The sequence below is a fragment of the Papaver somniferum genome, chromosome 5, assembly GCF_003573695.1.
Source record: "Papaver somniferum cultivar HN1 chromosome 5, ASM357369v1, whole genome shotgun sequence".
Lineage (NCBI taxonomy): Eukaryota > Viridiplantae > Streptophyta > Magnoliopsida > Ranunculales > Papaveraceae > Papaver > Papaver somniferum.
The window spans coordinates 191,675,662-191,688,611 of record NC_039362.1 but is presented as its reverse complement, the minus strand read 5'-3'; the positions used below and the strand labels follow the sequence as shown (position 1 = coordinate 191,688,611).

The 12,950-nt window shown below is 31.7% G+C and overlaps 1 non-coding gene across 1 annotated transcript; it reads left to right on the top strand.

Annotated features, from left to right (window-relative positions):
• Window positions 1-12,867: 12,867 nt before the first annotated feature.
• LOC113285043 lies at window positions 12,868-12,950 on the top strand. The gene has a single exon (XR_003328556.1). It is a non-coding gene; the product is annotated as a small nucleolar RNA U31b (small nucleolar RNA).

Genomic DNA, 12,950 nt, shown 5'->3' with positions numbered 1-12,950 from the left:
ATTTCTTATATTTTTATTTTAATTCACAGCGTGAACTTTAACCGGATTCCACTTCAGTGTGATCATGTTAATAGGTATGGATTCGAAATCTACTGGCTTCTGCATCAAAGCGTGTACTTTCGTAGGAGCTTCTTTGGTTCATAACGGTTGAATAATTTGTTATGTAGTTATGAAAACGGTTGCATAACTTGTTATGCATCTACAAAATTTGTTGTATAACTTGTTATGCAGTCACGAAAATGGTTGCATAACACGTCATGCAGCAACGTTTTTGTTAATATTGAAACCAACAAAAAAAAAAGTTGCATAACTTGTCATGCACCTACAATAATAGTTGCATAACTTGTTATGCAGTCCAGAGAATGGTTGCATAACACGTTATGCAGCTACCTTTTTGTTAGTATTGAAACCAACAAAAAAAAGGTTGCATTACTTGTCATGCACCTACAATAATATCTGCATAACACGTTATGCAGTCCAGAAAATGGATGCATAAAACATTATGCAACCATATTTTTGTAAGCACTAAATTTAAAACATTGATGCATAATCTTTTATGCATCCAAGGAAATGTATGCATGACATGTTATGCATAAATTAATAGATGCATGAACCAAAATATGGTTGCATAACGTTTCATGCATCTTTTGTTGTGTCTGCATAATGTGTTATGCATCGTTTTTGGTGGCTGCATAATGGTTACGTACCAAATTTTTGAAAATTTTGCTTAAAAGAACAATCGCCTCCGATTTTTTTCGCAAAAAAGCTTAAATTTGATATTGTTGTTTGTACTCGTTGTGTAGCTCTCTTAAAAAGATTTCCAACGATATAAATTTTGTAAAATTCCAAGGCACGGTTTTTTAGATATGTTATATCCAAGTTGCATTGTCAATTATACACTAATGCATAACCTATTTGATACGTACTGTCTTCTCTTGGACTCTCAATGATGTATTAGATGACCACTTCTATGGAGAGAAGGTCAGGCATTTTAACTAATCTGTTTGCATTCAGTGAGTTGATCTATATGCTATTTGTACTAGCCTGGTGTAACTCTACGTTTAACAGTTGTTATTTGGCTGGTCAAAGATGTTTGTTTATTACTTATTAGGTACATAGAATTCCTGAAACCTTCTCCTCGGTGGAGCAGTACTTGGAATTATTTCGTTGTCCTCTTCCAGCGATGTTTTCAAGCATAAATGATATTACATTAGCCAAGTTAAATAGTTTGTAAAAATAACATTTTTGTAAACGTATTTTTTGATATATAGTAATAAACATTCCAGGTTTAATGGAATTACAGGTGATAGACTGAGTTTGGATGTGACAGTGTCTGAGTTGAGTTGCAATGGGAGTTGGTGTCGCTATTGTGAGTCGTTGCCTGGAAGAAGAATTGGTTGTTATGCAACTTTTTTTTTGCATAACTTGTTATGCAGTCCAGAAAACGGTTGCATAACACGTTATGCAGCTACTTTTTTCTTAGTATTGAAAGCAACAAAAAATAAGGCTGCATAACTTGTCATGCACCTACAATAATATCTACATAACATGTTATACATCCGAAAATATGACTGCATAATGCATTATGCACCGAGAAAATTGTTGCACAATCTTTTATGCATCGAAAAAATAGATGCATAACCTGATATGCATCCGTAAATATGGATGCATACTGCATTATGCATCAAATTTTTTTATGTACGCACTAAAATCAACCAAAACAATGGTTACATAACTTGTTATAGATGCATAACTTTGTTATACAAATGCATAATTTGTGATGCAGTGGAAAAAATGGTTGCATAATTCATTATGCGTCTGCAGAATATGTTATGCATCTTTTTTGGTTGCTGCATAATGGTTATGTATCAAGTTTTCGAAAATTTTGCCTAAAATGATGATCACCTCCGATTTTTTCGTGAAAAGGAAAAATTTGATATTCTTGTTTGTATTCGTTGCATAGGTCTTTTAAAAAGATTTCCAACGATATAAAATTTGTAAAATTCGAAGGCGCGGATTTTTAGATATGTTATATCCAAGTTGCGTTGCCAATTATACCCCTGATGCATAACCTGTCATGCGGATGCATAATCCGTCATGCATACATTTTTAATAATTTCATATAATTATGGGTGTCACGAAAATAATTATGGGTCTCACGGTACCCAAAATTAATTGTGCGCCTGACAATGAGAATATTATTTTTTTTGGGTCTCCCCCTAATTTTCCCAAAATACTATAACCCCCTTCTATATGGGTTCAATATATAGAAGCCCCACTAAATGGATCATATATTGTCAACTCCATTCTTTTAGAAAATGATATTACTAGGCCAAAAATATCAAAATTTCTTCAAATCTGGCCCATAATTAATTATTACGAATTTTAATAATGACAACACTACCCTTTAGTATGTATACAAGAGGAATGTCAGAAAATTTCAGAAGATATTTTCATTTCTCTTTTCTCTTTCTCTCTCTTCTCCATTCTCTTTCTCTCTCGGTCCGGCAAAATTTTTTCTAGGTTTTGAATATCAGAAGATTAATGTTGAATCGCAACAATTTCATCAACAAATCTAACAAAACAGATAAGTTTCTCATCTCTATACTCGATTCAATTGAAATCCCGTTATGTTTTTAACAAAAATAAACTTATGAACGACAGATTTACGGTTTCAAAACCCAAATTCATTTGATTTCACTTCTAATTTGTGATCCGATTTGGAGTCACAGTTTAGATCTGAAATACTTTTATCATTCTCTTCAATTGGAACTAAGGTTTTCAGAGTCTTTTTTTTTTTTTTATTTTTACGAAATCTCTTTATTATGATTTGTTGCTGAAATTTTGATCTAATCTTAAATCTAATTTCAGATTAATAATCACCGTGTTTTTATATTTCTACCCATATGAGATCATTGAAATCAGATAAACTTCAATGGATAGTGATTCTTTTTCGTTTGTTGTAATCATGTTTTGATTTTTTATTTTGGATGATTCCATTCGGATCGGAGGAAAAGACCAATACGATTTTTCCTGAATCAACAGATCTCTAATCTAGGTAAGTTTTGAACGTTGTTGTTATTGTTGTTTCTCGATATGTTGATTTTTCATATTTAAGTTATCAGATTATTTAGATTTCAAGTATGTCATCAATTATTAAGAGTGTTCTAATCTGCTAAAATATTTTTTGTTTATTAGTAATTTTGAAAGTACAAAACTATTACATGTAAATAACATGAAAACATGATTTAATTTTTATTGTGTTGGAAGTTCCTAATACTTGTTACAAGGATGCTTGTTTACGAGTGTTTAGATTACGGAAATATGAAGCACTGGCTTAATTTGGGGATGTTTGTACTTTGATTTTGATTTGTCCATAGTTATACCTGTCATTTTTCTTGGTAACAGGATATGTAACTTATGATTACACATGCCATATGCATATGTAACTTATGATTAAACATGAATTTTGTATGTGTACTAGAAGATTACACATGCGTTTTGTATGTGTGTCATTAGATTTTAGTAGCACCGACTTGATTTGGGGATGTTTGCACTTTCATTTGATTTTTCCATAGTTATGCCTGTCATTTTCCTTGGTACCAGGATATGTAACTTCTGGTTACACATACCATATGCATGTGTAACTTCTGATGATACATGAATTTTTTTATGTGTACTAGCAGATTACAATGGGTTTGTATGTGTGTCAGCAGATTTTAGTAGTGGCGGTACTTTTGGAGTAGGTGGTTGTTTGTTGATATTCATAGAAATCTTGAATTGCTTATGAAGTGATGTTCGTTAATGAATCATTTGGAATTTGTAATTTTCAGGTGTTTGTGTTTGAGGCAGCTGTGAAGCATGGGAACAAGGTACATAAGATATCACGACTTGGTTTCATTTTTCACAACTTGTCTCTTTATGCGTTTGGTTTTCTTGAATATAAGCAACATTAACATTTTACGAAGTTCACAATTGAGTTTGGTTTTAGTTTGTTTATGTGCAGTCTTGGTCTACAAACGTGGAGTTTGATTAACGAATGTGTGGTGATTTTGGTGGTGGAGGTGCAGGTTTTGGAGGAGGATGAGAAGGTAGTTGTGGTGGCCAGCAGTGGTTCACGTGTGTCTGTTGAAAGGTAAATATTGAGCAATCTTCGTTTCCATTTTTATTTTGGTACTAGTTCATGTGTGTATAGTGTATTGGTTCGTTGTATCTATCATCAACATTAAGCATTGGTATGGACTATTAGCTTTTGAAGTATGATGCCTTCAGACTTTACAAGTACGCAGGTTATATGAATGTGTATCTGCTAGTTACACATGCTAATTAGAACTGTAACTACTAGTTACACATGCTAATTAGATGTGTAACTGGATTTGATAGAGCCATGTATGGAAAAAGTAATCTTAATCGAAACCTACGGAAAAGAGTACTGCTTTAGATGTGGGAGATCTTGATGACCAGTTGGGTCTATGATCAAAAATCTATGTAATTGGATTTTTTATGGGAGGAAAGGCGACTTAGGGCTTCCTCAAATATATCCCTCACATGTATGGTTTTGCACCTTCACTTTTATCTTTATTGAACTTGATTTGTTGAACAACTTTTGTTGCACTAGACATTAGACATTTCTTACGAGTTTAGGTGTAAGACATTAGATATTTCTTTGCATTATATGTATGTGTAACTCTCAGTTACACAAGTCAAGTGCATATGTAACTCCTAGTTACACCATTCAAATGCATGTGTAACTCTTATTTACAGTACTTAATCTTCTCACATCATGCATTCATGTTTTCTATGTTCTGGTCTGATACTGGAATACTACTCAGGCATGTATGAATAATAAAACTCGCGTCCCTTGTTTATGTAGTACGGAGATGCATTCCAGTTTGAACATCTCCTGGGTTATTCTCAACCTTTCTGAAAGAAGTGCTTTGCTAAATTAATCAAATGAGGTAATTAGTTTGTTATGTACAGCTCTTGTGACACAACATCTTTTGCTTGGGTTTTTATTAATTTTTATATAGTTCCGTAACATTGATTGGATGGTTTTGATATATGGTTATGTAGTTCTTTGGAAAGAAAGTTGCATATGCACTTTCTCAAGGATTTAAGGTGATTGCTGGTGTCAGTGAGACTCTTGAATAACGAGAGGAGGGGAACAGTTTGACTGTTGTGTCTGAACAAACAAAAGCAGTTGCAGGTACTGATTACCCACAAATGTTACATACTATTTAAATTCTTTAAGTCCAACACTTGCCTGAACATTCCTATTAAGGAATCATCATCTTGAGAATCTGTTTATTTTATGATGTATTTTAGTTTTATGTAGTTGGGCTCCAGGAATTGAACGTGTGTTCTGCGAATTTATTTCATGTTTGAAACCTTGTCTACAAATAAATCAGAATTAGCAAAAGAACTAATTGGTTTTAATTGTAACATATGCGTTAAAACTGTGAATATCACAAGTAAAGTCGGTAAGCTGAGTACACAAGTCATACGTCGGTGTAACTCCTAGTTACACATGATATATGCATGTGTAACTCCTAGTTACACATGCTAAAATGAACGAACTTGCAACCAAAAAATTCCACATGCTAGGTGTCCAAGTCATATGCATGTGTAACTGTCAATTACGCATGACGGATGCATGTGTAACTCCCATTTACACATGCTAAGATAGGTTGTCATGTGTATTTTCTGTGATCTTTGTTCTATAATTTTTCCTTAAAATTGTTGTATACTATTTTTTTTTCACTTTTTGTTCATCCAATCTAATCCATGGATGTTTATTTCGTTGCAGATATGCAAGCATTTTGGAGTGAAGAAGACAAGAAGGAAAGGCAAAGATTTAAACTTCATAAAAGCTAATTGCTTAAATGTGGTAATGGTCTCGCTGGAATTGGAGTTGACGCTGAATAAACAAATCATATGCATATGTAACTCTCAATTACACTAGATAGATGCATATGTAACTCTCAATTACACTAGACAGATGCGTGTGTAACTTCTAGTTACACATGCTAAGAAATTATTGTAAATCAATATTAAAGTAATACATGTATTTGTAATAATTTTGGGCTTAGTTTTAAATTTTATTTAATTAAGGGCTTAGTTTAAATTTTATTTATTTAGGGGCTTGAGAATATATGTAAGGGTATGAATGTCTTTTAATAATTCGGGGCCTAGATTTTAACTTCTTTTAATTAAGGACCTCATATTATGGGTTATCCACGGGTTGGGCCTTAGCCTAATTTCCCCGTAACTTGTAATTCGGGGGTGAGCAATGCATGGTCCGGTTTTTACCTCATCAGTGTCCAATACAATTCGGATTTGAAATTTGGCATTTGTATCCAATCCAACATCCAATGGATGTACGGATGAACGGATTGGGCACGGATAATCCAATGGATTTGTTTTAGTTAAAACATATAATGAAGAAATAAACAAACATAGATGACTTCTTATAAAACCTACACATTTTATATATGTATGCAAATATAAAAGTGTCATGGACAACATTCCAAGAAAACACCTTAATAATTCCTAATCTTTCCATGTATTTTTTAAAAACTACATAAATGCCCTTAATCTAACGGGTATGGATATCCAACGGATTTTCAAGGTTACATAGCCTAATCCCCAATTCGTTGGATTTCAAAAATCTCATCCGCATCCAACCCATTAGTGAACGGTTTGGGAATCCATCTGGAAAATATATGGTTAGTCCCGGTTATGTCCGCGGATTACCGGCGAAATGATCACCCCTAACTGTATGTGAAGATTTCATTTGTACTTTATACGCACTATTCTATTTTCACTTATAAAAATTATAAAAATTAAAAGGAAGATAATTTTATGTAGAAAAAAAACTAAGAGCTTAGTTGAAAAGGTAGCAGATTGATCGAGAATTTGTTGAGCTTTTGAGTATATTCCGTAGATTGAAATGGAATTTCTCAAACTTCTCTCAAAAGCCTTGGTATAACATGCCTGATATAGTTGCTTTTTCGAACTTTTTAGTGTGATTTTGTTTTTTTTGGAAAACGGGTCATTTGTCCAAATCATTTTTAAAACATGGTTCTAATGGAAGAGTAAAAATTAGTATGGGAGAAATTGACACCAAAAAAATAGCGAGAATGAAATTGGATTAATCCTGGTTTAAACTTAAAAAAGAGCGAGGATGAAACTGGATGTATCCCGATGTAAATTAAAAGTAAGAAAAAATATTTGAAAATGGGTAGGATGAAATGGTTTACATCCTGGCTATTTTTGCATTCTCGTCCATTTAAACAGTATCAAATTTTATACGTCTTTTTCACCAAGAAATTGTCGTTATTGGGTTAATTGACTAATTTTGTGTTGTTTTTATATACTGCGTCTTAGCAAGGGATATAGAGTGAGGATTCTCATTCAATATGAATGAGTTTGATAAAAATTTATGCCACTATGGGTAGTGGAGAGGTCCACTTTCCCCCAAAATTATTTTTCACACTTATTGGAACGAAGGAATGCTTGACAGTCTTCAGTTAGAAGCATATGTCCAGCCGCTTGGGAAAAAACGCTTGAGTGGCCGATGTCCGTCCCTCTTAAACAAAATTTTTTAGCTTTTTAATTTATTTAAAACTATAAAAAATTAGTCCTACAATAATTTTTTTAATAAAATATCTTAAATATATCTTTGAGATGGCTAAAGATACGCCGCCCAAGTGATTTTTTCTTAAATTAACGGCCGATGTTCAGCTTCATAGTTTATTTTCTTCGCCTTCCATAATGCAAAAAACACTACTCAGTCTCTCATTGAATTTGATAGTGAATAAGTACAAAACACACTCATTCCATAGCCCTTGCTCTTACATACCCATATGCCCAAAATGAAAGTAACTTGTAACTACATTCTTAACACAACAACAGTTTGTGAGAATTATGTTTGAAAGGTGAAAAGTTAATTAGGGAACCAATTTAGAATGACTTTTAGAAACAACTTTTTCCTTGCTCACTTCTGAAAACTACTTCTATTTCTGGTGAACCAGAAGTACTTCTGTTTCTAGTTGCCAAGTAGGCTCATGCTTGGTTAAACAGGTCCGGCGCACGAGTGTCTTAAGTTGACGTATGGACTGCAACGCTCCCCAAACAAAACATCCACCAGCAAGTCAAAGACTCAAACTTGTAGTACTAGTTTCTCACCCGTGCGATGCACAGGTCTGTTTCTTGTGGATGCATATTTTAAAATTATTTTCATTAAAACCAAAAAATATTAAAACACTAATAAAAATGTAATCCTGACTCTAAAAACTAATTGAATTCGTAGTAATATAAAAATCCAATCAAAATAAAAATGAAAATCATGGGCTTTTAATATTTTTTTTGATTTATGGAACTAATGTTTTTACTTTTGCTTTGGATTTCACATATTCATGCCTCTTTTGGTCCAACCAATCATTATTTCATTAGTACAGGTGTCACCGAGATCGTCATACATTATAGTTTCAAAAAGTGTTCTTTTAAAAACTTTATATATTATAAATTCCTCTATCCCTGTTATGTCATGTGGTTATGTTGGTATTTTATTATAATTGTGATGTACATGGAAGTTTTTAGCTTAATGGTCTTCTTCTTAATTTTCTTCTCGCCAAATTAACCTAGATTTTTTTTACATGCAAATCATCAAATAGGTGACAAATTCCAGTAAGGTCTGCTGGTTCTTAGCTTTGAACCTTTCCCAGTTTATCAACCACCTAATAGGGTAAAGAAATCTCTAAAGTCTGATGACTCTGGTTCTTAGCTAATTATGTAGCTTGTATAGTACATTTGAATCCAGAACATCCCCATCTTGCAAGAGTATATAGTAAAACTGGTACTTTCAACTGGATGTGGAGAACGCAAGGTTCTAAGTTGTCAATTGCCATATATCCTTTCAATAACAAAAGCACGGACATTTACCAATTAAACTAATCTTAAAAACCTTTGGATACTCATCCTCTAAGTCTCTTTAATACTGTTGTGGTGTTTTCCAAAACAATTTTGGATAATTACCTGATGGCCAGTGAATAGTTGGGAATACACAATGTGGTTAAATATAATGATTAGAAAAAGTCTTATAGAACCATTTGACTGCTTAAAATAAAAATAAATTGGTTGTTTAAAATATATAAGAAAAATATACGTTTTACTGATAATCTTAGAACACTCACTAAACTTTTCTTTTGTACAAAAAAAAAAATGCAAACTGGTAGCTCTAGATTTAAAGATAGGTAAATTTCTTATTGACTTCTTTAAAAGATCTTCAATTTTCTTATTACTCAACTTCGAACAATATTATCAAACATGTCCTAATCAACAAAGATCATTAAGTAATAATGCCATGTCAACGTTAAATGAAATATGATATCTTAGTTGTCTCTGTTAGCAAACAAAGTGCTCCTAGATATGGTTCAATGATTCCTAAAAAAATAATCAATAAATCCCATTAGTGTGATAAACCAGTGATAATAGGGATTTTAGTTATTCATCAAACTTCATGTACCATGATATTCCAAACTTTCTACAGTTTTCATGGTATGTATAATTTTACAACACTAACTAAGCTATCGACCTGACCATCATCATTAACATTGCTTCAGGGGAAAAAATCGCCATCAACATTATCCCTCAATTCCTTCCTTGTGCTAAAAAAACAAAACAAAATGTTATAAAAACATAAATTATACAGATAACATGAAATCGTGAAGATTGAAATCCATTGAGAATTGGGGATACAATTATGTCAAATAAAAAAAATTTAATGTAACCACATGTACTACAAAGAGATGCAACAAATCCTGCAAATACAAAAAAAAAAGTATCCATCACCAGCCACTTCAACGCACTGTTCTGGCTCAAACAGGCATCCATACCAGTACCACCTCCAAAAAAATTGTAAAGATTACTATGCATGGGCCTGTTTCTCGCATCATATAATGAATCCACATTTAAAATTAATATTGTTAAAAAATAAACGATACTAATAAAAAACAATACAAATTTTGATAAGCTTATAATTTCTAAAGCTAATAAAATATTTAATAAACTAATTAAATCAAATACAAATTAACTAATTTGAAAAAAAATATCAAGGGCTTGCAGTACAACATTATCACATGAAAAAATATTTATTCCAATTTCATAAATTTTGTTATTTTTTCTCCAAATTTTGATAATTTTTTAATTTTTTTTGGAGCTAATCCTTTTGTTTTTAATATATTCTTGCCTGTCTTGGTCCTTGCAATCATTATATGCCTTTACTTTATCGGTAGAAGTTTCTCCGAGATCACGATACATTCAAAACTCTTTCAGACGATTGATTTTTTTTCGAATTTCTCCGTTTCAATAACGTTGATGTTTTACTAAGATAACTCAGCCATCAGAAAAAGTGATTATGTTATGCAGGTTTAGTGAGCTTCTTTTGTTTTTCCTTTTCTATAAACATGCTTAAAATTAATTTTAGATGCTTCAATGAAAAAAAGTATTTTTATATGCAAATCATCAAACATAGAACAAATTACATTCAAATAACAAAAGAGAAAATAAAACCAAATACAAAATAGGAACAAAATATAGAGATAGTTATAAGAAAATTATGAGCATAGTATTTGCTTGGTGAAATGCAATCCTAGATTTCCTGGAACATGCTTATATTTTTCATTGAAAACCAAAACCAGAATACCTATAATAGACTTTTCATATAAGTGCATGCACACCCCGTATATCATCTACCATTCTACACATACTGTATGTATGTGCATTCCATATATATATCAAGCATATTTAAATCCGTGAATTCCCGTAATATAATATCATGTATCTTAAATGTGTGAATTCCCGTGTGAATTGAATTGTTATAAAATCAGTATATGTAAAGCTCAGTACGATTATGAGTTAAATTAAGTAAAAATTATGTCTGTGTACTTTCAAATTGGACCACCAGAGGTCGAAGTCAAAATCAGATATTGTCTTGGATCATCACTAATGACACTACACTCTAATTTTTAAGAAAGAAAAATAAAACCCTAAATTAGAAAAGGATGAGTTTTTTTCTTATCTATAGAGATTTAGTCCGGTTTGAGCTCGTTATTTTTTTTTATAACCAAAGAAGCACATTATAACAAATTTATAACAAGTTTCAGACAAAATAAGAATGTTTGTGCATAAACTTAATTCATTTTGGCCTTATCCTTAAATTATGTAAAAATACAGCTTCAAACCACTTTTTTTTTTATTGTTTATTCCTTTTATTCCCTGTTTGAGCCATATTATTTTTATCAAAAAGAAGAATTCCAACTTAACACATCCTTTTGAATTATTATTATTTTTATACAAAATATTAATAAAACGATAAAAATACAAATTTGATATTTCATAAAAATGCTATATAAAATTATTATTTTAAATTGTGGTGATGTTTCTGTACATATTTAGCTGGTTTTTCCGCCCTAAGGGAGATGATACATATGACCCTTTATCTGCAACTCTACCTTTTATACTTGGATGATTAACCCTAAGATCTATTACTCTCGCATTTCATACTGATCCAAAGAGAAGAATTACATTTATAAAGAGTTAAGCTTTGAACTTTAAACAGTAGTTTTAGTTCATGGTTATAATTAAGACCTCCATATATCTGATGGATCTTGTAGGTAGAGTAAAAGATTCTGAGAGCATTGTCTTCGATATGTTTTGCACGTATAATCTTTAGTACTTGTTGATTTAACGAAGTGAATGTCAGTGACTCCTCTGTAACTCTTAGTCATTGTCTATTCAAGGCTCAAATAACCTTTTACTAATCATCTAACACCACTAAGGAACAAACATATAGGGCATGCTCCGTATTTATAGGGCGCTGGATTGAAGCTTTTGCCCTTTTTAAGAGTTGTGGTTATTTTTGAATCAACCTTTACTACCCACATTCCTCAAGTTTAATTCATTTGAAAGTATATTCGCCCATGGAAACCAAAGAAGGGCATGATTATTTATTTTTTCATATATACAGTAAAAACTCCATATATTGATACTCTATATATTAATAAAAAATCATGGTCCCAACTTGGGCCAATTATAGATAGTGATAAACTCCACATTTTAATATTTATAGATTTTTTTAGTCCCACCATAAGGAATTTAACTTTATATAATTTGAATATTATAGATCTTGTTACACCAAAATTTAAGATAAAGAAAAATATGTATCTATAGTTGTTTGAGAAAATGATGTAATTTTTTAGATAGTTATCGCATCTTTTGATTTACATATGCTTAAGATCTCGTTACTGTGTGCACCTTCTTGTTGAAGCTAAAATATTTCCAATTTTTCAAGCATGTTTAAAGCTTCTTGTCGAGCAACTTTTTTTGGGTATACCTCACTATATTAATAAACTCCATATATTAATAATTTTATGAAGTCCCAAGTCTATTAATATATGGAGTTTTTACTATAGTTGTGAAGATCTTGGATGGAACAAATATAATAGAGATAAAGAAGAGCTTGAGTTCCGTAAGCTAGAAACAGGAAATGATAAAAGGGATGCACCGTTGTAAACAAATCAAGACATAATTATTAGTTAGTAACCAATCTGAGATCGATAAAGAAAATAATTTGGGACGTACATAGGTTTCATTCCTGGCATTCTCATTTGTAAGATCATATGGCAAGGATGTAAGCTCATACGGCAAGGCTGTTATTGGATGTTTTTGTTTAAAATATTAAATACATGTAAAAGTTATGCGAATAAATTTAATTAATAACAATGGCATACGTAGAATTTTGTGCTTGCAATGGTGCATATGCATGTTACGGTGAGTTAAATATGGTTTCCTAATCAACTTTGACTTGAATATGATGACAGGTATTGTCTCCCCATTCTTACATGCATCAATGATGCTAGATGGTGATTGACTATAATCTTGTCTGATTA